Source organism: Geotrypetes seraphini, chromosome 9 (genome assembly GCF_902459505.1).
Source record: "Geotrypetes seraphini chromosome 9, aGeoSer1.1, whole genome shotgun sequence".
Classification (NCBI taxonomy): Eukaryota; Metazoa; Chordata; class Amphibia; order Gymnophiona; family Dermophiidae; genus Geotrypetes; species Geotrypetes seraphini.
In genome coordinates this window covers 99,127,290-99,150,414 of record NC_047092.1, presented here as the reverse complement: position 1 = coordinate 99,150,414, position 23,125 = coordinate 99,127,290, and the positions used below count along the sequence as shown (strand labels likewise).

The window sequence follows — 23,125 nt, the reverse complement described above, 5'->3', positions numbered from 1 at the left end:
CTACATCCCATTGGTTATCCTCGTTCCACCATGTTTCCGTGATTCCAATGATATCTAGGTCCTCTTTTTTGGCTTTGACTTCTAACTCTCCCATTTTGTACTTTAGGCTCCTTGCATTTGCGTACAAGCAATTTAAGTCCCGGTCTTTTCTTTTCTCTGCTGGTTTTTCATGTGTTTTGCTCCTCTTGCCATCCCCTATTTGGGCCGCCAGTCCTTGATTTCTGCTCCTTTCTTCCTCATTTTTTGGTGCATCCTTTTCGTCCGCAACCTGATTTTCCGATTTCTCCTGTTCCTCTAATTTTATCTGTTTGCCCTTCTTGTTGGTCAACAGTTTCTGTTGTTCGTCTCTTGCTTGTTCCCAGCATTTTTCCCGCTCAGTATCTTCTTTGGATACTCTTGTCCGAACCGTCGACGTCAGGTCGACTGTCGGCTTTCCCCTTCTTCTCAGTTTAAAGCCTGCTCAATTTCTCTCTTGACGTTGTTTGCTAGCAGCCTCGTTCCTGCCGTGCTCAGGTGTAGTCCGTCCCTCCTGAAGAGCTTGTTCTTCCCCAAAAAAGTTGTCCAGTTCCTCACAAAAAGGAATCCTTCTTTGCACCATCTCCTCAACCATGCGTTTATTGCTTGTAGCTCAGTTTGCCTCTTCACGTCTGCCCTCGGGACTGGCAGAATCTCTGAGAATGCTATCTTCTGTGTCCTCAGCTTCAGCTTCCTTCCTAGGATCTTGAATTGTTCAGTTAGCGTAGTCCTGCTGTAATTTCTCCTGTTGACATCATTTGTTCCCATGTGGATTATCACTGCTGTCTCTTCTGTTTCTGCGCTGTCCAGGATCCTCTCGATTCTGTCGGTGATGTCCTTCGTTCTTGCTCCTGGAAGACAAGTCACTAGCCGATCTTCTCTCCCTCCTGCTACGTGACTGTCCACTTCTCTCAGGATTGAGTCTCCCACGACGACTGCAGATTTCCCCTTCTTCAGCTTTCTCTCTGGTCTCAAGTCTGTATCCTCGGTGTGGTTCAGTACTTCTCTTCCGGGATACTGGCCAGTCTTCGCCCTCTCTGCTTGCTTGAATCTTCTATGCGGTCTTTCATCCTTGGCGTCTGTTGGTTCCTGTCTTCCATCTGTTGGCCCCTGTCCTTCATCTCGTGTAGACGTAGCTTCCTCGCTCCAGCGCTGCTGCTGATCCTGCTCTTCTACCTGCCTGTAGGCCTCCTCGATGAGTCTTTCGACCTCCCTTACTTGCTGCTCGATGTGGCTCTCTCCTGCGGGGTCTTCAGTTGTCTTGAACGGTGCTTCTGAGATGTGGAGGCCCTCCAGCTCTTGAACCCTGCACTGTAGTCGACCAACTTCTTTCTTCAGGCTTTCCAGTTCCTGACACCGACTGCATACGTATGCTTGCCTTCCCGAGGGAAGGTAGTCATACATATGACACTCCGTGCAGTACACTGGGAAGCTCCTCCGGGTTCCTGCTGCTTCCATTTCTCTTTCTTCGCAGTCCACTAGATGCTCTCTCCCCTGTCTTATGTCTTTATGCGGGCGGTCGCTGTACTCTCTCCTGTGCTTGGCTCTTTCCTGTCTACTTCTTCTGCCGCTTTTTGTCTTGTTGGGTCTGTTATCCTCCCTTGGGCCTCTTTCTTGTCCCCGGAACCTGCTGCTTCTTTATCCTTTCCTGTCTTGTGTGTGTCTTATTGCGTGTTTTCTACTTGTGTGTGCTCGCTTCTTCCTTACCTGGTATTCTGGAGTCCTTGGCTGTCTTTACTCGGCCCTTCTCAAAGGCGCGCCGTTGGCTCCGCCCCTTTTCAAGGGGGAGTCTGACACTGCCTCCGATGCGGTGGGGGTGGGCGGAGTGTACTCTCGTCGCTTCCCCGAACCTTTAGATCCCACTTGCCTCCTTCTCCTGCTCTGTCCCGACTCTCTCCGCTTCCTGGCTGCCTGAGCACGCTGTTTCCTACCTCTCCTGTGCTCAGCACCAGCACCGCGTGTTGCCACATTGGCTCCGCCCCCTTTTCAAGGGGGAGTCCGATGCTGCCTCCGACGCGGTGGGGGTGGGCGGAGCGTACTCTCGCCGCTTCCCCGAACCTTTAGATCCCACTTGCCTCCTTCTCCTGCTCTGTCCCGACTCTCTCCGCTTCCTGGCTGCCTGAGCACGCTGCTTCCTACCTCTCCTGTGCTCGGCACCAGCACCGCGTGTTGCCGTGTTGGCTCCGCCCCCTTTTCAAGGGGGAGTCCGATGCTGCTTCCGACGCAGTGGGGGTGGGCGGAGCGTACTCTCACCGCTTCCCCGAACCTTTAGATCCCACTTGCCTCCTTCTCCTGCTCTTTCCCGACTCTCTCCGCTTCCTGGCTACCTGAGCATGCTGCTTCCTACCTCTCCTGGCGCAGAAAAAAGAATTGGTGTGTTTATCTAAAACACTGTGTCAGAAATGCAAGTCCTATGTGAACTAGAAACATAAATGTTAGGGCAGGATGTTTAAAACTATGCCGTGAACCCCTAAGAGGTGATGACAAACACTTATGCTTTATGACCCCTATCGGTAAACTTGAAACATCTGAAAAGTATATTTTTTACGATTGTGAATGTATGCAGGAAACGGGGTGGCATGTACCTAATTACATATATGCTGAGGACTTGAGCTATCTCTCCTGCCGCGATAGCGATCTGAAGTGCCGCGGTTGATGGCACTTCGGGATTGTTATTGCGGCAGGGAAGATTAGCCATCTCTCCTGCTGCCATTGTTGCTGGGGTGGGGGTGGATTCTGTAACCAGTGTTCTTTTTGACAGACACTGGTTACAAAATCCAGTTTTTATGGGAAGGACTGGCTCCTCCTTCGCCTAAAAGCTCTTGTATTGGGCGTTTGGGACTTAGGCTTTTTTGGGTTCATTATATGTGGTAAGTATAGACGTAGTGGTGTTCTGGGCGTTTAAACAGCTGAACGTAGAGGCAGGCCATTATTAAAAAAAACCTCCTTTTGGACATTTTTTTTGAGTTGGACATTTTCCCTGCTTCTACTTTCAACGTTTAGGGCCTTAGGCCAAAAGGGGACTTAGACATTTTTTTTTATTATGCCCCTCCACATGTTTAAACTTTTATATAAAAAAACAAAACAAGCAGTTACATACTGTATTTCCCTCAACCCCCCCAAATAAAAACATGTTTTAAAAGCATTTCTTTTAAAGAATGATTTATAATTGGTGTCACGGATTAAATCATTTACAATCTCTATATATTCACCATCTCTCATGAAATTGACCAATCTATTGAGCAGTTGTGTCACATTTATAGAGGTCTTAATATCCCTGATTAAATCAATGATTGTATTAATGCTTTCATTACAAAGTATCAGTATTTTTATTTTATAGCCGCACATTCCAGGCATTGTATGTCCCAAGTCTTCCTGAGTTTCTGTTGTATATCCTTTTGCCCCCACATCAAGCAATCGTGGTGTTTTTGCCCCTCAGCTCGTTTTAAACAGGCTTCACAGTCTTCATCCTTCACACTTTGCAGACATTTCTTTATAATGCAGTATACAGATACCCTCATAATTTATTTAAGTTCTTGTAATATCGCTCTTTTTAGCCGCTTGAAGTAAAGGGTTAATGCCTCCATAACTGTCTGCTGCGTTTGGATCATAATAAAAGAAAAAAAATAAAATAAATGTCTTAAAATTCTGTCTTTTAACATGGATAGTTAGGGACAGTGGAGGGTTTTTTTTCAGCATGGGAACTTTTATTTCTGATATTAACAGCTGTTTGTTAAAGAGTTAAGGCATACATCACTATGACAACACCAGGGGGCATGCTAAATTTATCAGGCCACCCCTTCCATTTTACGAAACTAATTTTGTTCTTATACCCTCCTTTTACCTTTAGAATCTTTTTGATACAGTATATTCTGTCCTCTGTAGTGGCTTGACTTTAAGTAATTCTTCAGGATAAAAAGAACCTTGTATAGCTTCGCTATCGTAATCCTATATCTTGAATGTTGTTCTCTGACCCCTGTTTAAAACATCTTTTATTATAAATATCTCATCCGGTCATGTTTGCTCGTATCCTTTCTCAAATTTTCCTTTAGCTTTTGACAGCCTCACATGGTCTCCTTTCTTTAAGATGGATTTTTTATTTCTGCTTGTTAAAGGCTAAGGCCTATGACAACACCAGGGGGGTAGGGGCATGTTCAGACAGGTTTAAACACGCCTCCCCCCCTCCCCCCTTGGCTTTATCAAGGGATATGCAAGAACCTTTATGATTAACCAGCTTATCGGTTGTCACTATGACAATTGGGGTGTTACCCTTTTCCACACACATTAACTAAGATTTCCTACTGAAGTGTTTTTTTTTTAAAACCAAGAAAGAAAAAAAAAGGCAGCTTTAGAGGCCTTTTTTCTTTTCTGAGCTGTTTCCTCAAACAATTAGATCTTAAAATCTGTCTTTTAACTAAAAGGCTATTAAAATAAAAGGCACATTTTTTTTTCTGGTCACATCATTTCCGGGGGTTCGACTAAATCTGTTTCCGTTAACATCAAAATGCATTTCCATCTCATCGGAAAAGTGCATTTCTGGCGCTTCATTTACCCTGTTTCCACCTATGTCATCAGAATGTGCACTTCTGGCATGGCAGGCCTTCCCATTTCCGTTGATATCATCAGAAAGCGTATTTCTAGGGTGAAATACACCCATTTCCAGTGACGTCATCAGAAAGCGCATTTCCAGTGACGTGAATTGGGGCGGGCATGGGCAGAGCTACCACTACTCATTCCTATGGGAGGGGGTGGGGCCGGTGTGGGTGTAGTGTGGGCGGGGCAAGGGTGGGGTTTGTGTGAAAGTTGGTGGAGAGTGGGTGGGGCTTAACCCAGAAGTGAACACTGATTGGTCGAGCCTTATCTTTGACAGCTGTCAATCATTTTGACATGAGGTGTACCCATTATACTATTTTGGTCCTTAAATGTAAGTTAAGAATCGATAACAATACCTAGTATTAATGAGGAAAACTCAATTTTCAAAGATTAATATCACAGCAGAAGGGAGAGAATCTAACTTTGGGCCAAGCAATAAAGCACAGTTACTTACTGTAACAGGTGTTATCCAAGGACAGCAGGCAGCTATTCTCACTAATGGGTGACGTGATCCAACGGAGCCCCGATGCGGACGCCTCACAAGCAGACTTGCTTGAAGAAATTCAAAGTTTCGAGTCGCCCGCACCGCTCATGCGCGAGTGCCTTCCCACCTAGTCTCCTCAGTTCAGATAGCTAGCAGAGAAGCCAACCCGGGGAGGAGGGTGGGATGTGAGAATAGCTGTTCCTGGATAACACTTGTTACGGTAAGTAACTGTGCTTTATCCCAGGACAAGCAGGCAGGCATTCTCACTAATGGGTGACCTCCAAGCTAACCAAAGTGGGATGGTGGGAGAGTTGGCAACTTAGGAGAATAAATTTTGCAATACTGTTTGGCCAAACTGTCTATCTCGTCTGGAGAAAGTATCCAGACAATAATGAGAAGTGAATGTATAAACCGAGGACCAAGTAGCAGCTTTACAAATTTCCTCAATAGGTGTAGATCTGAGGAAAGCCATAGAAGCTGCCATTGCTCTGACCTTATGGACTGTGCCTTTACTGTGAAGAGGAAATCCAGCCTGGGCATAGCAGAATGAGATACAAGCCACCATCCAATTGGAGATGGTACGCTTAGAGATAGGACGTCTCAACTTGTTCGGATCAAAGGAGACAAAAAGTTGAGGAGCAGTTCTGTGCGGTTTGGTGCGATCCAGTTTACAGTCCAGAGTATGAAGAGCTGATTCTCCAGGATGAGAATGAGGCTTTGGAAAAAACACTGGAAGTACAATAGATTGGTTGAGATGAAACTCTGAGACTACTTTAGGAAGGAATTTCGGATGAGTGTGAAGAACCACCTTGTCATGATGGAACACTGTAAAAGGTGGATCCGCAACCAACTCACTGAAGCTCACTGACTCGCCGAGCAGAAGTGAGGCCAATGAGAAACACTACTTTCCAAGTGAGATACTTCAGATGAGCTTTGTCCATTGGCTCAAATGGAGGTTTCATCAGCTGAGCAAGAACAATATTGAGGTCCCAAACCACCGGAGGCGGTTTGAGAGGAGGATTGACACTGAAAAGTCCTTTCATGAATCTGGAAACCACAGGATGAGCAGAGACAGGTTTCCCTTCAATAGGCTGATTCAATAGGCAGCAATTGCACTAAGATGGACTTGGATCGACGTAGACTTGAGACCAAACTGTGAAAGGTGCAACAGATAGTCCAAAACAAAAGACAAGGAGGAAAGTTGAGGCTCCTTATGATGAGAAAAACACCAAGTAGAGAATCTAGTCCATTTTTGGTGATAGCATTGTCTAGTAGTAGGCTTCCGTGATGCTTCCAAAACATCCCTCACAGATTGAGAAAACTGTAGAGGAGCTATGTTGAGAGGAACCAAGCTGTCAGGTGTAGAGACAGCAGGTTGGGATTAAGCAGAGATCCCTGATGCTGCATAAGCAGAGAGGGAAAAACTGGTAGAAGGTAGAACTCCCTGCTGCTGAGTTGAAGTAGAAGGGAGTACCAGGGTTGTCTGGGCCACCGAGGAGCAACCAGAATCATGGTGGCATGGTCAGACTTCAGCTTGACCAGCGTCTTTTGAATGAGAAGAAATGGAGGAAAAGCATATAGAAAGAGATTTGTCCAGTCCAGAAGAAAATAATCTGCCTCGAGGTGATGAGCAGTGTAGATCCTGGAGCAGAACTGAGGCAGCTTGAAGTTGTGGGGGGCTGCAAAGAGGTCTATCTGAGGCGTTCCCCACTGAGAGAAGATGTGATGAAGGGGCGTGGAATGGAAAGTTCATTCGTGAGGCTGTAGAAGATGACTCAAGTTGTCCACCAAGGCATTGTCCACCCCCTGAATGTAGACAGCTTTGAGGAAGGCATTGTGGCAAATTGCCCAATCCCAAACTTTCAGAGCTTCCTGACAGAGGGAGGCAGATCCCGTGCCTCCCTGCTTGTTGACATAATACATGGCAACTTGATTGTCCATGCGAATGAGGACTACAAGATCGTGAAGCAGATGCTGAAAAGCATTGAGAGCATTGAAAATCGCCCTGAGTTCCAGGAGATTGATGTGACACTGACGATCCGTACTGGTCCAATAGCCTTGAGTACGGAGACCATCTAGATGAGCCCAAGCGTAAGTTGAAGAATCGGTCGTGAGAACCTTCTGATGAGGGGGCGTGTGAAAAAGTAATCCTCTAGATAGATTGGAAGAGAGCATCCACCAGCGTAGAGACTGTGTCAGTGCAGGTGTAATCTGGATGTGTCGAGTCAGAGGGTCGGAAACCTGCATCCATTGAGATGCCAGGGTCCACTGAGGAATGCTGAGGTGAAGTCTGGCAAAAGGAGTCATGTGCACTGTAGAAGCCATGTGACCCAGAAGAACCATCATGTGTCTCGCCGAGATGGACGGGCGACAGGAGACCGACTGACAAAGACGGAGAAGAGCTTCCAGACATTGAGGAGGAAGGAACGCTCTGAGTTGTACAGTATCCAGAACAGTTCCGATGAATGGAAGAGTCTGAGAAGGTTGGAGATGGGATTTTGGAAAGTTGATTTCGAACCCCAGACTCTACAGGAACCAAATAGTGTGTTGGGTCGCTAGGACGACTCCCTGAGACGTGGAATCCTTGATGAGCCAGTCATCCAGGTATGGAAACACCTGCAGACCATGGTTCCTGAGCGCAGTGGCAACCACCACCAGATACTTGGTGAAGACTCTGGGTGACGAGGCCAGGCCGAAAGGAAGCACTCTGTATTGAAAATGAAGATTTCCCACCCGAAATCTGAGGTATGGACGGGAGGCCGGATGGATGGGAATGTGTGTGTAGGCCTCCTTGAGATCCAGAGAGCATAACCAGTCATTCTGCTCGAGGAGGGGATACAGGATGCTAGGGTCAACATGCAAAACTTTTCTCCGACCAGAAATTTGTTGCGCACCCTGAGATCCAAAATAGGACGTAGATTGCCCGTCTTCTTTGGAACAAGGAAGTACGGGGAGTAAAAACCCTTGTTCTGTTGAGCCAAAGGAACTGGCTCGATAGTTCGGAGCTGAAGCAAAGCTTGAGCTTCCTGAAGAAGAAGGCGGTCTGGGTCGAGTTGGAAGGATATTCTCTTGGGGGATGTTCCGGAGGAACTTGATGGAATTGAAGAGAGTATCCCTCCCTGACGATGGAAAGGACCCAGAGGTCGGTGGTAATAGTCATCCATTGGTGGTAAAAATGATGGAGACGACCTCCGATAGGGAGAAAAACGGAAAAAGGCAGAACGACTGAGGTTATGCTTTGGATCAGACAGTCAAAAAGGCTGAGGAGCCTTGGGTACAGCAGGTGTCTGAGGCTTCTGCTGCTTCTGAGGATGTTGCCTCTTGACAGGCTGACGGATGGCAGGAGCCTGTTTTGGTGGAAAACGCTGTTGGTAAATCAGAGGAGGGCGTGAAGTGGGAGGAGCAGCTGGTTTCAGCTTTGGACGAAGAATGGATTGAAAAGACTTTTCGTGGTCCCAAAGCTTCTTGGTGGCTACCTCAATGGACTCATCAAAGAGGTCATTGCTAACACAGGGACATTAGCCAGCTGGTCCTGCAGGTTAGGGTCCATGTTGATGGTACGGAGCCATGCCAGATGCCGCATGGCCACCGAGCAAGCAGTAGCTCAAAAGCATCATAGGAGGACTGAAGAAGTTGCAGCCGAAGTTGAGACAAGGATGCAAGAACTTCTTGGTACTCAACTGTGCACGAGAATCCAAATAAGGCATGAACTTCTGAAGGATGGAGAGAAAAAACTCAAAATAGGTGATGAAATGAAAATTATAATTGAGGACTCTGGAAGTCATCATAGAATTTTGGAAGATGCGACGACCAAATTTGTCCATCGTCTTGACCTCCCTGTCCGGAAGAACCATGGTATAGACCTGAGAAGGGTGAGATATTTTCGAAGAAGATTCAACCAGAAGGGATTGGTGAGACAATTGAGCAATGTCAAACCCCTTGTGATGGAATCCAATTGGCCTGGAACTGCTGGAATGGAATAAGGAGTTTCCAGACAGCGGACAAAGGTTTGATCCAAAAGCTTGTGAAGAGGAAGCTTGAGGGATTCAGCAGGAGGTTGAGGAAGATGCATGATCTCGAGATACTCCTTGGAAAACTTAGATCCAGTGTCAAGTTGAATATCCAAATCAGCTACCATCTGACGTAGGAAAGACGAAAAAGAAAGCTGATCTGCTAAAGCCTGGCCTCGAGAGGGACTCGAGGATGTCGAGGCAGCATGCTCCACTGAAGAAGAAGACCTGGATGGAGAAAAAGAACCCACCGGGTCTTCGAGGTCCGGAAGCGGCAGGGTCGAAGCAGATGGTGGGGAATATTGAAAAGCTTCTGATGAGGCGAGGCATGCCTGGATTAATGGTTCGAAGAATGCCTCGATCGATGATGCGAGCTGTGCCTCGAAGCAGGCCTCGATAACCGAGGCGAGCGTGTCCCCGCCGAAGCCCCCAGAGAATGGATAGGGCTGGAGGCTGTGGAATGAAGCAGAGTAGGCTAAGTGGGAGAACCTCGAGGCACTCGCAAAGACTCTGCTCCTTGCATCAAGTGTACGGGTTCCAATGGAGGCATGGGCAAAGACTCTGCTCCTTGTGATGCATGCCGAGATGCCAGACCAGACACTCGCAGAGACTCTGCTCCCTGTAGAGAGTGTGCTTACGACAGGAGGCGCAGGAGGCGGCTCGACCTCGTGGGAGACCTCCGCATGCCCAGGCTGGATTTGTGAGAGAAGCTTCGGCCCCATGGTAGTAAAGAGCTAGATGAATTGCTTCTCTAATAAGGTCTGGAACGAAGCCGGCAAGGATGGATCTGCGTCTCCAACGGGACCACCTGCACAGGCTTCAATCTCCCTTGAGGCAGTGTGAGAGTGCTTGGACTTAGAAGCCTTGGGCACTTTAAGCACCACCGGGGGAATGGGCTGCTGTGCTACCTGACCTGAAGAGACAGAGGAAGGCAGCAGGTGTCAAAGACATAGCCGGTACAAACGAAGCAGGTTTGATGAGGCTTGGAGCAGAAGATGTGGAAGCCTGAGGAGTCTTGGGCAATGTCGAGGATGAAGCACCCTTCGAGGATGAAAGATCCATCGAGGACTCCATGCTGAAAAGCTGCTCCCACAGGATGCAACGACGCTTGAAGGCCCAGAATGTAAGTGTTGAGCAAGGCCGGCACGATTTCGGTAGATGTTGAGGTCCGAGACACCGAAGACAGTGTTGATGAGGGTCCGTCAAGGAAATCGCGCGCTGGCACTTTTAACACTTTTTAAAACCAGTTGAAGGCCGGGACATAGGCCGAAAAAGCTCTGCCGCAAGATCGAAGCTGCGGGGCTGCGGCCACGTGGCCTGCCCGGTCGAACAGGTGGAAGAATTTTTTTTTTTGAAAAACAAGAAAACACGACAAAAATCAGCAATTCTGAGAAAAAGAACCCATAACCGCAGACTAAAGAAGGCACAAGTGAAACCCACTTCACGCAGAGAGTAGAAGACGGACTTCTCGGCTCCGCGGAAAAGTAAGAACTGAGGAGACACGCCCTATGCTGGGCAGGAAGGCACTCACGCATGCGCTGTGCGGGCAACTCAAAACTTCAAGTTTCTTCAAGCAAGTCTGCTTGTGAGGCGTCCGCATCGGGATCACGTCACCCATTAGTGAGAATACCTGCCTGCTTGTCCTGGGATAACAGCTTAGTCTTTGCAGCATTTAATTTCATCTGGACCATTGTTGCCCAGGACTAAAGTTTAGTAATACAATGGTTAATATTGGGTATCAAATTATCGAGATGTGGATCAACCTCAAGTAAAATGAAGATATCATCAGCATATGTTAGTAAAGTTTCTCGGGTATTCAAATTGTAATGTTAAATAAGATTGAAGACAATGGAGAGCCCTGTTGGACACTATAGAGGGCTCTCCACGATTTTGAATTGGAGCCTTTCATATTGACTGAATAAGAGCGAGAAGATAGAAATTTGTCAAACCAGTCTAGAACAATTTGATAAAGGCTGATTTCTGAAAGCAGATAATGCAGAATATTGTGATTAACTACATCAAAAGCTGCAGAGAGATCGAACTGAAGTAAGATAGCATGCTTCTTATTAGACTGTAGCTGTTGAATCTTAGAAAGAAGTGAAACCAGAAGAGTTTCTGTACTGAAATTTGGGCGGAACCCATGCTGAAAAGGCAAAAGAATAGAAAATTTCTCCAGATAACACGGGAGCTGGGTGGCAATAATTCATTCCATAAGTTTAGTTAAGAGAGGTATATTAGCAATCGGTCTATAGTGGGAGGTAACAAGCAAGGGAAAGAGGGGCTCCACAGGGAGGGGATTGAGAACTCCTGCAGTAGAAAGGAGGGAGCAAAGAGGCGGAGAAAGGAAAGAAGGAACCAGAAGGAAGAGCCCCAGCTCAAGGAGAGGAGCTCCTTCACAGATGACCAGCAAGAGTAAAAACAACAAACCAGGACTGGTCAACAAAACCCAACAAAGTAGAGATGATGAACTTAAGATGACCAGGTTTATTTTATCAAGGTCAATAAAATAATGACAACAAATAATCCCAGATTTGTGTAAGGATTAAGTGGTCATCTGCACATCAAGAGTTCCACCTATTCATTTATTTAGTCCATCCCACTGATTTATTGAGTCCAACCAGCTGATTTGATATAATGGATTTGTCACTATCATTCGTTGCTACTAGAGCTGCCCGATGCAGGAAAAAAAATTTTGATTCGATTCAGCCTATTGAATCGATTTTTCAATTTGATTCAATTTTCCTGCCCAATTGGGTGTTTTTTTCAAACATCCTGGTGGGTTTATTTTATAGCCTCTTCACCCCCCCTTTGCCTTCTCCTAACCACACTGGCGCTGTGGTGTAAACAAAATTAACAAACAAAAAAGACTTTTCCTCTCTCTGTTAAATCCTAGTTCACGTTTGCGGTCTAACACCAGCTCTGGCAAGATACACATTTCAAATCGGACATATTATAATCACAAAACAGAAAATAAAATTATTTTTCCTACCTTTTGTTGTCTGGTCATTAATCAAATCTTGTTGGTCCCCAGCTCTGGTTGTCTTCTGATAACATGCTTACCAGGGTCTCCTTCTTTCTCCGTGCTAACCATCCATCTTCTATCTCTGTCCTCCCCTTCCGTTTCCTTTCCCTCCCCGGAGGTCTGACATCTTTCCTTTTTTTCATCTCCATCCACAGATTCACCTTTTCTCAACTACCCTTTCATCCAGCATCTCTCTCTCCTTCCCCACCACCCTAGGGTCCACCATATCTCCCTTTCTTTTCCCAAATACCCTACTATCCAGTATCTCTATCCCCCCTTCACACCATCCCTTGTGTCCAACTTCTCTCCCTTTCTGTTCCTTCCCTCTCTAAATCCTATTGTCCACCATTCTCTCTCCCTCTCCTCTGATTTTAGACCCATTATTTCTTCTCCCCCAAAGTCCAGCATATGTATATCTCTTTGACCCCCCCTTCCCTCTCTCCGTGTACTTCTACACCAGGGCCCCCCTCCCCTGAAGGCCTGTCCCCCCGAAGGTCTGCATCCCACCCCTGAAGGCCTGTACCACCTCCCAAAGGACTGTGCACCCCCCCCCCCCCGGAAGGCCTGCATGTTCCCCCTGGCCTCCCACGTACCATTTTCCTAATAGCAGCAGCCTGCAGAGAAGATTGCGGTGCTAGCAATCTTTGCAAGCTGCCATAAGTCTTCGGAGCTGTTTCCTCTGCCACGGCCCCGCCCCTTCTCTGACATCAGAGGCAGGATTGCGGCAGAGGAAACAGCTCCGAAGACCTATGGCAGCTTGCAAAGATTGCTAGCAACGGCCAGCAAGAGGCAGCGCTGTCACTCCTGCTTAGGGGGCGAGGAGGGTCAGTTATCGAATTGGGAGGCCGATTTTTTGTAGATTTAAATCGATTTGAATTGATTCACCTGAAGTGAATCGGTGAACCGATTTGAATCGTGAATCAGGCAGCTCTAGTTGCTAGTGTGGCGCAATGGTTAAAGCTACAGCCTCAGCACCCTGAGGTTGTGGGTTCAAGCCCACGCTGCTCCTTGTGACCATGAGCAAGTCACTTAATCCCCCCATTGCCACAAGTACATTAGACAGATTGTGAGCCCACCGGGCCAGAAAGGGAAAAATCCTTGAGTACCTGAATAAGTTCATGTAAACCGTTCTGAGCTCCCCTGGGAGAACGGTATAAAAAAATTGAATAAATAAGCATTTTCTAGATAAGATGTATATAATTAGCTATTCTGATAGAAGATAGATGTGATGGCTGCATGTTGCTTTCAATGTTATACGAAAGAGTTTATGTATTGTGCTTTTAATGTAATCCGCTTAAGTTTTAAGCAGAATAGAAATTTTAAAATAAATAAATATGCACAGACTATGCTAAAGCATACCAACTCCTCTCTGCATGATTTACATACATAGAATTATAGAGTAGTGTTCTCCCTAGGGCCTTTTAGCCAGGCGCTCCGCCCAGCTAATTTAGATGATCGCCTGGCTGTCACTCGATTGCGAATCCTGCTGCTGCTTCCACTGCTCAAGATTTTTTTTTTTTTTAAACCCTCTCACTGGCTTGGAGATTTCCCATGCTGATTCAGCACAGCCTGAATCGCTGCCAAAAGTGTTTGATTCCTGCCTGACTTTTTTTTTTTTTTAATGCCAGCAACTTGAACCTATGCTCTGGGGCTCTAACGTCTGCATGCCAGCTTCTCTTCTCTTCCCTCTGAAACTGAAAGTTATGTCCGGGGGGGGGGGGGGGGGGGGAAGAGAAGAAAAGCCGGCACATATACGTTAAGAGCCCCGGAACATGAGTTCGCTATAGACTAAGGCGGGAATCTGACAACTTGCCTTAGTCTGTAGTGACTTTGCCGACGGGTGTGTGAAATGGGAGGGATGGGAAGATGGATGCGGTGGATATGGCTATGGAGCGCTCTCGGCTGGCCAGGGCGCCCAGAGCAGTGGGTTCAGTTGAGGGTCTCTTGGGTCACTGAGCTGCTGCAGGTGACCCGCTCCTGCCAGCTCCCCGTTAGTTACGATAATCGCTGTGGGACATGGAGGGAGACTTGTTGCCGTACATTTGCTGCAGTGCACCTGGCTCCCTGGAAAGGGCATGTGCTGGGGGTTACTGCCCCTCTACTCCGCCTGACACCAGAGCTGAGCAATGAGTTTATTTACATGTTTTACCCCGAGTTGCATCTAAAGACTTGGCTTACGACCCTCCAAACTATGCCACGAGAAAGTATTCAACTAGTATTTGAGCGAAATGATAATGCTTAATAAGGTCTGCTGCTGCTGCTTCTTTTCTACTGCTTTGAATTTTGGCTCTTTTCCTAAAATTATGTTGTGACAAAATGCTGCTAGATTAGTTTAAAAGAAGTTGCGCGCTTTTTCTCGGGAGGTGGGATAGGGTTGTATGCTTTTTGGGTTTTGAATCTGTACAGCCAAATGCCTAGGAGATCTGGTATTTCAAGGTTTTGGGATGAAATATAATTTGCTTAAATGTGTGAAGCATGTGAATTCTGCTTTCCTTATTCTTTTTTTTTCTTTTTCGTTTCTCTAGTGCTTTGTTTAAATTGTCAATGCAACTGTAAAGCAGAGTTACTTACCGTAACAGGTGTTATCCAGGGACAGCAGGCAGATATTCTTAACGCATGGGTGACGTCACCGACGGAGCCCCGGTACGGACCTTTTTAACTAGAAAGTTCTAGTTGGCCGCACCGCGCATGCGCGAGTGCCTTCCCGCCCGACGGAGGAGAGCGTGGTCCCCAGTTAAGATAAGCCAGCTAAGAAGCCAACCCGGGGAGGAGGGTGGGACGTAAGAATATCTGCCTGCTGTCCCTGGATAACACCTGTTACGGTAAGTAACTGTGCTTTATCCCAGGACAAGCAGGCAGCATATTCTTAACGCATGGGTGACCTCCAAGCTAACAGAGAGGGAGGAGGGATGGTTGGCCATTAGGAAAATAAATTTTGTAACACAGATTGGCCGAAGTGTCCATCCCGTCTGGAGAAGGCATCCAGACAGTAGTGAGTAGTGAACGTGTGAACTGAGGACCAAGTGGCAGCCTTGCAGATTTCCTCGATGGGCGTGGAACGGAGGAAAGCCACAGAAGCAGCCATAGCTCTGACCCTGTGGGCCGTGACAGCACCTTCCAGTGAGAGACCGGCCCGAGCATAACAGAACGCAACACAGGCAGCAAGCCAGTTGGAAAGCGTCCGTTTAGAGACAGGATGACCTAGATGGTTAGGATCGAAGGTCAGAAAGAGCTGAGGGGACGAGCGGTGAGCCCTGGTACGGTCAAGGTAGTATGCAAGGGCACGCTTACAATCCAGCGTGTGCAACGCCTGTTCCCCAGGATGAGAATGGGGTTTAGGGAAAAAGACAGGCAACACAATGGACTGGTTGAGGTGAAAAGCCGAGACTACCTTGGGAAGGAATTTAGGATGGGTACGCAGAACCACCTTGTCATGGTGAAAAATGGTGAACGGTGGATCGGCGACCAGTGCATGCATCTCACTAACCCTCCTGGCAGAGGTGATGGCAATGAGGAAAAGCATCTTCCATGTTAGAAGTTTGAGCGAAGTTGTGGCAAGAGGCTCAAAAGGGGGTTTCATGAGGGCTGATAAAACCACATTCAGGTCCCAGAAGACAGGAGGAGGCTTCAGAGGTGGTTTGACATTGAAGAGGCCTCTCATGAACCGGGAAACCAGTGGATGAGCCGTGAGAGGTTTTCCGAAGATAGGCTCATGAAACGCAGTGATGGCACTGAGGTGGACTCTGATTGAGGTAGACTTGAGGCCAGCGTCGGACAGAGAGAGCAAATAGTCCAGTACAGTTTCCACCGCTAATGAGGTGGGATCGTGATGATGCAGTAGACACCAAGAGGAGAACCTGGTCCACTTCTGATGGTAACATTGGAGGGTGGCCGGTTTCCTGGAGGCATCCAAAATGCGACGGACAGGCTGAGACAGATTCTCTGGAGAGGTCAGCCCGAGAGAAACCAAGCTGTCAGGTGGAGCGAAGACAGATTGGGATGCAGTAGAGACTGACGTTGCTGCGTAAGTAGAGTAGGGAACACAGGAAGAGGAATGGGCTCCCTGGAGCTGAGCTGAAGCAGGAGGGAGAACCAGTGTTGGCGAGGCCACCGAGGAGCGATGAGAATCATGGTGGCCCTGTTCCTGCGGAGTTTGGATAACGTCGCAACATCAGAGGTAGTGGAGGAAAGGCATAGAGGAACCGATCCGTCCAGTCGAGCAGGAATGCATCTGGGGTCAGACGATGAGGAGAGAAGAGTCTGGAACAGAACTGGGGTAGCTGATGGTTGTGAGGCGCTGCAAAGAGGTCCACCTGCGGAGTGCCCCAGCGAGCAAAGATGGAGTGGAGAGTTGAAGGGTCCAGAGTCCACTCGTGAGGCTGAAGGATGCGGCTGAGATTGTCGGCCAGGTAGTTCTGTTCGCCCTGGATATAGACAGCCTTGAGGAAGAGATTGCGGGCCGTGGCCCAGGTCCAGATGCTGAGAGCCTCCTGACAAAGGAGGCGAGATCCGGTGCCGCCTTGCTTGTTTATGGAAGGCCTTGAGAGCATAGAACATGGCTCTGAGTTCCAGGAAATTGATGTGATGTTGACGCTCCTGAGGAGTCCAGAGTCCCTGGGTGCGTAGATCTCCCAGGTGAGCTCCCCACGCATAGGGGGAGGCATCCGTGGTTTTGATCATGGAGTGAAGGGGTAGATGAAAGAGTAGACCCCTGGAAAGATTTGAGGAGTTCAACCACCATTGAAGAGATTGCTGAAGAGACGATGTCACAGAGATGGGATGAGAAAGAAGATCCGTGGTCTGTGACCATTGGTTGGCAAGAGTCCATTGAGGTGTCCTGAGGTGGAGCCGCGCCAGAGGAAGCACATGGACCGTCGAGGCCATGTGGCCCAGGAGGACCATTATCTGTCGGGCAAGAATGGAGTGATGAAGGAGCACCTGACGACAGAGGTGGAGCAGGGTCCGTTGACGGTCGGAGGGGAGAAACGCCCTCATTAGTGTGGTGTCGAGAACTGCTCCAATGAACTGAAGTCGCTGTGTGGGAAGCAGATGCGACTTGGGGTAGTTGATCTCGAACTCCAGGAGATGGAGGAAAGAGATGGTGTGATGAGTGGCTTGTAGCACAAGTGGAGACGTAGGTGCTTTCACCAACCAATCGTCCAAGTAGGGGAACACCTGGAGGTTGTGAGACCTGAGGAAGGCCGCCACCACAATAAGGCCCTTGGTGAACACCCTGGGCGATGAAGCGAGGCCAAAAGGTAGCACTTTGTACTGATAGTGACGGTGCTGTATCTGAAACCGTAGGTAGCGACGTGAAGTCGGATTGATTAGGATGTGAGTGTAGGCCTCTTTGAGGTCCAGGGAACATAGCCAGTCGTGTTGAGAGATAAGAGGGTAAAGCGTGGCAAGGGAGAGCATTCTGAACTTCTCCTTGACCAGACACTTGTTGAGGTCCCTGAGATCGAGGATGGGACGAAGGTCTCCTGTCTTCTTGGGAACCAGGAAGTAGCGGGAGTAGAATCCATGACCCCTTTGTTCCTGAGGCACCTCTTCGATGGCATTGAGAAGAAGGAGGGAGTGGACCTCCCTCAGGAGGAGGGGGGGTTTGGGAGGAGTGAGAAGCAGACTCTACGGGAGGATTGTCTGGTGGAAGAGTCTGGAAGTTGAGAGAGTAGCCGTGGCGAATGATGTTGAGGACCCATTGGTCTGATGTGATGACCTCCCAACGGCTGAGGAAGATTTGGAGGCGACCCCCGATAGGCTGAGGAAGAGGCAATGATGGTGGGAGACTGGCTATGCCTTGGAGGAAAAAGTCAAAAGGGCTGAGATGGTTTTGACGGAGGGAGAGGCTTGGCAGGTTGGTGAGACTGTGAGCGAGCCTGAGATTGATGCTGTTGACGAGGTCGGCGAGGCTGCTGTTGAGGCGGGTTGAGAGGTCTGGCCGAGAACCTGCGCTGGTATGAAGACTGCTGTCTGTAGGTGCGAGCAGGTGGAGTCTTCTTTTTAGGTTTAATCAGAGTGTCCCACCTGGTCTCATGTGCTGAGAGTTTCTGGGTGGTTGAGTCCAGGGACTCTCCGAAGAGTTCATCCCCCAGACAAGGTGCGTTAGCCAGGTGGTCCTGGTGGTTAATGTCCAGGTCAGAGACTCTCAGCCATGCCAAACGTCGCATGGCCACCGCCTTGGCAGATGCGCGAGAGGTCAGCTCAAATGAGTCGTAGATGGAGCGAACCATGAATTTCCTGAGTTGGAGGAGGCTGGAAATATGTTGCTGGAAAAGAGGGACCTTACGTTCAGGAAGGTATTTCTGTAAGGAGGAGAGCTGTTGCACCAGATGCTTCATATAGAAGGAGAAGTGGAAGGTGTAGTTGTTGGCTCTATTGGCTAGCATGGCATTTTGGAAAAGGCGCTTACCAAATTTATCCATGGTTTTTCCCTCTCTGCCAGGAGTGTCAGCCCGATGCTCTGGACCCAAACACTGGAGGCACCAGTTGTGTGGGTCGGTGAGGGAAATCGGGCATGCACACCGCTGGCACTTCTTAAAACCCGGTTGAGGGGGCATGAAGGGAAACACGGCCTCTGCAAAATTGAATCCGGAGGCCTGTATGGTGGCAACAGGCCCCGCCGGGGCCGGCCTGAAAAAGAAAGAAAACTAGACGACTTTTTTTTTTTTTGAAAACAAAATAAAGGAAAAAAATGTAGAAAATACGCGAGCGGGAAGGCAAAAATTAGTTTTTCAACGGCTGTTGAAAACACATGCGTCTTCTTCGCTCCGCGGAAACGAAGAAACTGGGGACCACGCTCTCTTCCATCGGGCGGGAAGGCACTCGCGAATGCGCGGTGCGGCCAACTAGAACTTTCTAGTTAAAAAGGTCCGTACCGGGACTCCGTCGGTGACGTCACCCATGCGTTAAGAATATGCTGCCTGCTTGTCCTGGGATAATACCTGAATAACTGGCTTTGGCAAATTGACTTCCTAAAACTTCTTTGATTTGCTTGGCAGTCAAACAGTTCTGCTTTCTGTTGAGGTGGGTTGAGATCTACATGGTGTCTTTTCAGCATCAATTCTTTTACTGGTTTTTTTAAAGATGCGGCTCTTATGCCTGTCTCCACTCTCAAACTTTATAAGGATTATATACACACATTCAGCTTCACAAGAATGGGAAATATGACAGAAAACTCTGGTCTGAGCTGAAATGTTAATGGAAAGTTGTCTAGCTGAGAGAAGGCTTCCGAATCAGCCACGCATCAAGCGCGAGGAGCCGATGCCACCAGCAAGGGAGCCAGCCAGAAAATAGATACTCCCTGGGAGGCACAGAAGGAAGGGAATGCTTTCAGCACAGGCACAGATTGCCGACGGCCATAAAATAAATACTTCCAGCACAGTCACGGATCGCGTGAGGAGCCAGCCACCACCACCTACAGCTTTCACCAGAATAACAATTGCAGCATGGGAGCTGGTCATAAGGGAGGGAGGTCGTGTTAGGACTCGAGAGGGAGGGAGCACAAACTTTGGACAAATGATGAAGGAAGGAGGGAGGGCGCATGAGGGAGGGAGTGAGGGAGGGAGTGAGGGGGAGGGAACAGTAAGGGAGAATTGGGTGTCTGAGAGAATTAAAGAGATGGTGCACATGGAGAGATGAAGAAAGAGGAGAACTGTTGGGCAGAGAGAGGAGGGAGGGGGAGAGAGAGAATTATTGGACATGGTGGTGGTAGAGTAGTGAGGTAGAGGAGTGGAGGGGGAGAACATGCTGGGCCAAGGAATCCTCCTGGACTGGTGGGGTTTTTTTAAAGTACAGAGGGGGGAGAGTATTAAAAGAAGTGCTAGATTGGGCATGGGGGGGAGAGCTTATGGGGCCAGAAACAGAGGACAGAGAGTGAGATCGTGGGCAGTGGTCTGAAGGGAGAGAAGTTGGACCTGGGGTGGTGTGGAGGAAGAGGGAAAGAGAACAGTTGGAGAGAGAAAGGGAGATAAGTTGGATCTGGGGATGGAAGGGAGGTAGTGTGAAAATTTAGGCCTGTGGATGCAGCATCTCTCTTTTTTCCTCCATTTCATTGTTCAGCATCATGGGGGGAGGAAAGAAGAAAAACAGAAAAGAGAGGGAACAAAATGTTGGACCATGGGGATAGAGGAGGAGAGATGGACCCATAGGAGGGCAGGAGGGAAAGAGAGACGATAAGAAAGGAGATGGAAATAAAGGGACAGGTGGACCAGTGGAGAGGAAGGGGATTCTGAAAGTGGTGAACCATGTGAATAAGGTCAAAAGGGAGATGATAAGACGAGTGAGAAAGCAGTGAGTACCGTGGTAGAAATGTGGTAATGGGGAGTAGATAGCAGGAAATAGGAGGCTGGGAAAGGAGTGAGATGGGAAATGGGAGAGCTAGGGACAGAGAAGATGGAGAATTGAGAGGTAGCTGAACATTTAAAAAGAAGGGTGAGAAAGAAGGCAAGATTTGAGTGGACAGGCAAAAAAGAAAAGAAAAAGTTAAGAAAGCTGAATACGTTGGAGACAAGCATAAGGAGGAAATGGAACAAGAGAGGAGAAAAAAATGAACAGCAGACACTGGAAAGAGAATTAGTTAAAGATAGACAAAAAGCAGAAAAAGAAACTGGGACCAAGATGATGGAAAAACAAAATATCCAGACAAGATAGAAAAAATTGTTTTATTTTGAATTTATTAACTGGAATATGTTAGCTTTGGGATATGTGCATCATAATTATTTTTGTATTCAGTGGCGTAATCATATACAGCTGATTTAGGGGAGGGACTGGAGTCCAAACTTAGTGGATGGACACCAAAGTTTCTCCCCGCCTGAGTGCAATTTACAAATACTTGAGCTATTGGGGATTCCCAAGCCCTGCCATCTGAAGACATCTTCCTTCAGTCTAGCAACCCAAAATCTTCAAGCTTTGCAGCCAATGGCAATATCCTCAAGCTGCCACTGCTTTCATGCATGCATGAAAGCCAAGGTGGGGAGGGGGGGCAGGAAGGAGGGAAGGCAGCAGCTCTGCAATATTGCTGCCAACTGCAGAACTTGGAAAGTTGGAGGGTAGGAGGTGGCCGTCAGTTGGTGAGGTTTTGGGATCCCTACTAGTTACAGCAGGGCAGATGTTCATTTTGAGGGAGCCTAAGCTCAAAGTGGGAGGCCCAAAAAAGCAGTAATATTTATCCTGACTGAACGATCCTCCATGAGCGCTGCTGACAGCTGATGCAGCATCCCCGCTCTGATAAGGCTCACTGTAGCTGTAATAGAAGTGAATGGGAAAATCAGGAGCAGGCATCCCTGCTCATCAGAGTGGGGATGCGGAAGCCTATGGCTGCTCCCGCTGTCAGCGGTGAACGTGGAGGATCACTCAGTCAGGGTAAGCATCACTGTAGAGAGCTGCACGGGAACGGGGATGATGGGGATCCCGCGGGTTCCCCCTTTGGGTCACGGGGATCCTGTGGGGACGCCCCCTAGGGTCGCGGGGATCTTGTAGGGACGCCTCCGAGGATCACAGGGTTCCTGCGGGGTTGGATCGCAGTGCACTCAAGCCAAAAGGGTAGTCTCCTTCTCCTTACCTGCCCTGTCGCAGCACACAGCTGAACGGAAGTCTTCCCGATGTCAGTGCTGACGTCGGAGGGAGGGCTTAAGCAAAGCCCTCCCTTCCTCCGACGTCAGCGCTGACATCAGGAAGACTTCCGGTCGGTTGTGTGCAGCAGGGCAGGTAGGGAGAAGGCAATGGTGTACGAAAGAGGGGGGGGGGGGGGCGGTCCGCCCCAGGGAATGTGCACAGCCGGTCAGGTCCCCCGATCGACCGACAACAGGCCCAGCCGAAAAACCTCCCTGCCCTGTAGCCGCGAATCTAAATTACCTCTTACAGCAGCTTCACTACTCCAGCTGCTGTAAGAAGGTAATTTAGATTCGCGGCTACAGGACAGGGAGATTTGTCCGACCGGGCCTGTTCTGTTGTCGGTCGGGTGGGGAAGTGCCACAAAGGTAAGGGGCAGGGAGGGAGAAAGGGAGGAAAGGTGGAGTGGAGAAGAAAAGACGCTTAAGGGAAATGGGTAAAACTGAGGGGGGAGAAGGCCGCTGAAAGCACATGGGGAAGACAGAGGGGGGGGAAGACAGAGGGGGGAGAAGTACGCTGAAAACACATGGGGAAGATGGGGGGAAGAAGGACGCTGAAAGGACATGGGGAAGACAGGGGGGAGGACACTGAAAGGACATGGGGAAGACAGAGGGGGGAGAAGGACGCTGAAAGCACATGGGAAGACAAAGGGGTGGAGAAGGCCGCTGAAAGGACATGGGGAAGACAGAGGGGGGAGAAGGACGCTGAAAGCACATGGGAAGACGGGGGGGAGAAGGACACTGAAAGGACATGGGGAAGGCAGAGGGGGGAGAAGGATGCTGCCTGACAGGACATGGGGAAAATGGGGGGGGAGAAGGACGCTGAAAGGAAATGGGGAAGAGAGAGTGGGGAGAAGACACTGGCAGGGAAGAAGACAGAGATGCCAGACTATGGGGGGAGCGGAGGGAAGAAGATGGGTGCCAGACCAATTTGGGAGGGGGAGAAAGGGAGAGAGGCACAGTAACAGAGCACATGGAAGACACAGAGAGAAGAGAGACAGTGGATGGAAGGAATTGAATGAGAACATGAAGAAAGCAGAAACCAGGCAACAAAGGTAGGAAAAAAAATTCTTTTTTTTTTTTTTTTTGCTTCAGGATAAAGTAGTATATTAGTTGTGTTGATAAAAATTTATAAACATTAGAGGCTCTGGTAGAAACCCGTTTACAAAGTATGTATTCTTCCCAATTAATATTTCCAAATTAATAAAGTCTTTTTGCTTATTTTTAAATGGGTTTCTACCAGAGCCTTTAATTCAGTAGCATAATTAAATGAAATAACCCTCACGGGGACGGGTGGGGACGGGTGGGACTTTGGCGGGGACGGGTGGGGATGGGTGGGATTTCTGTTCCCGCGCAAGTCTCTACATCACTGCTTTTTTGGGTTACTCTC

At 48.5% G+C, this 23,125-nt stretch overlaps 1 protein-coding gene across 9 annotated transcripts in view; it reads right to left on the bottom strand.

Annotated features, from left to right (window-relative positions):
* YEATS2 (YEATS domain containing 2) overlaps positions 1-23,125 on the bottom strand; it is a 1,675,245-nt gene that overhangs the window by 110,510 nt on the left and 1,541,610 nt on the right. The gene's annotated exons all lie outside the window — the stretch shown is intronic.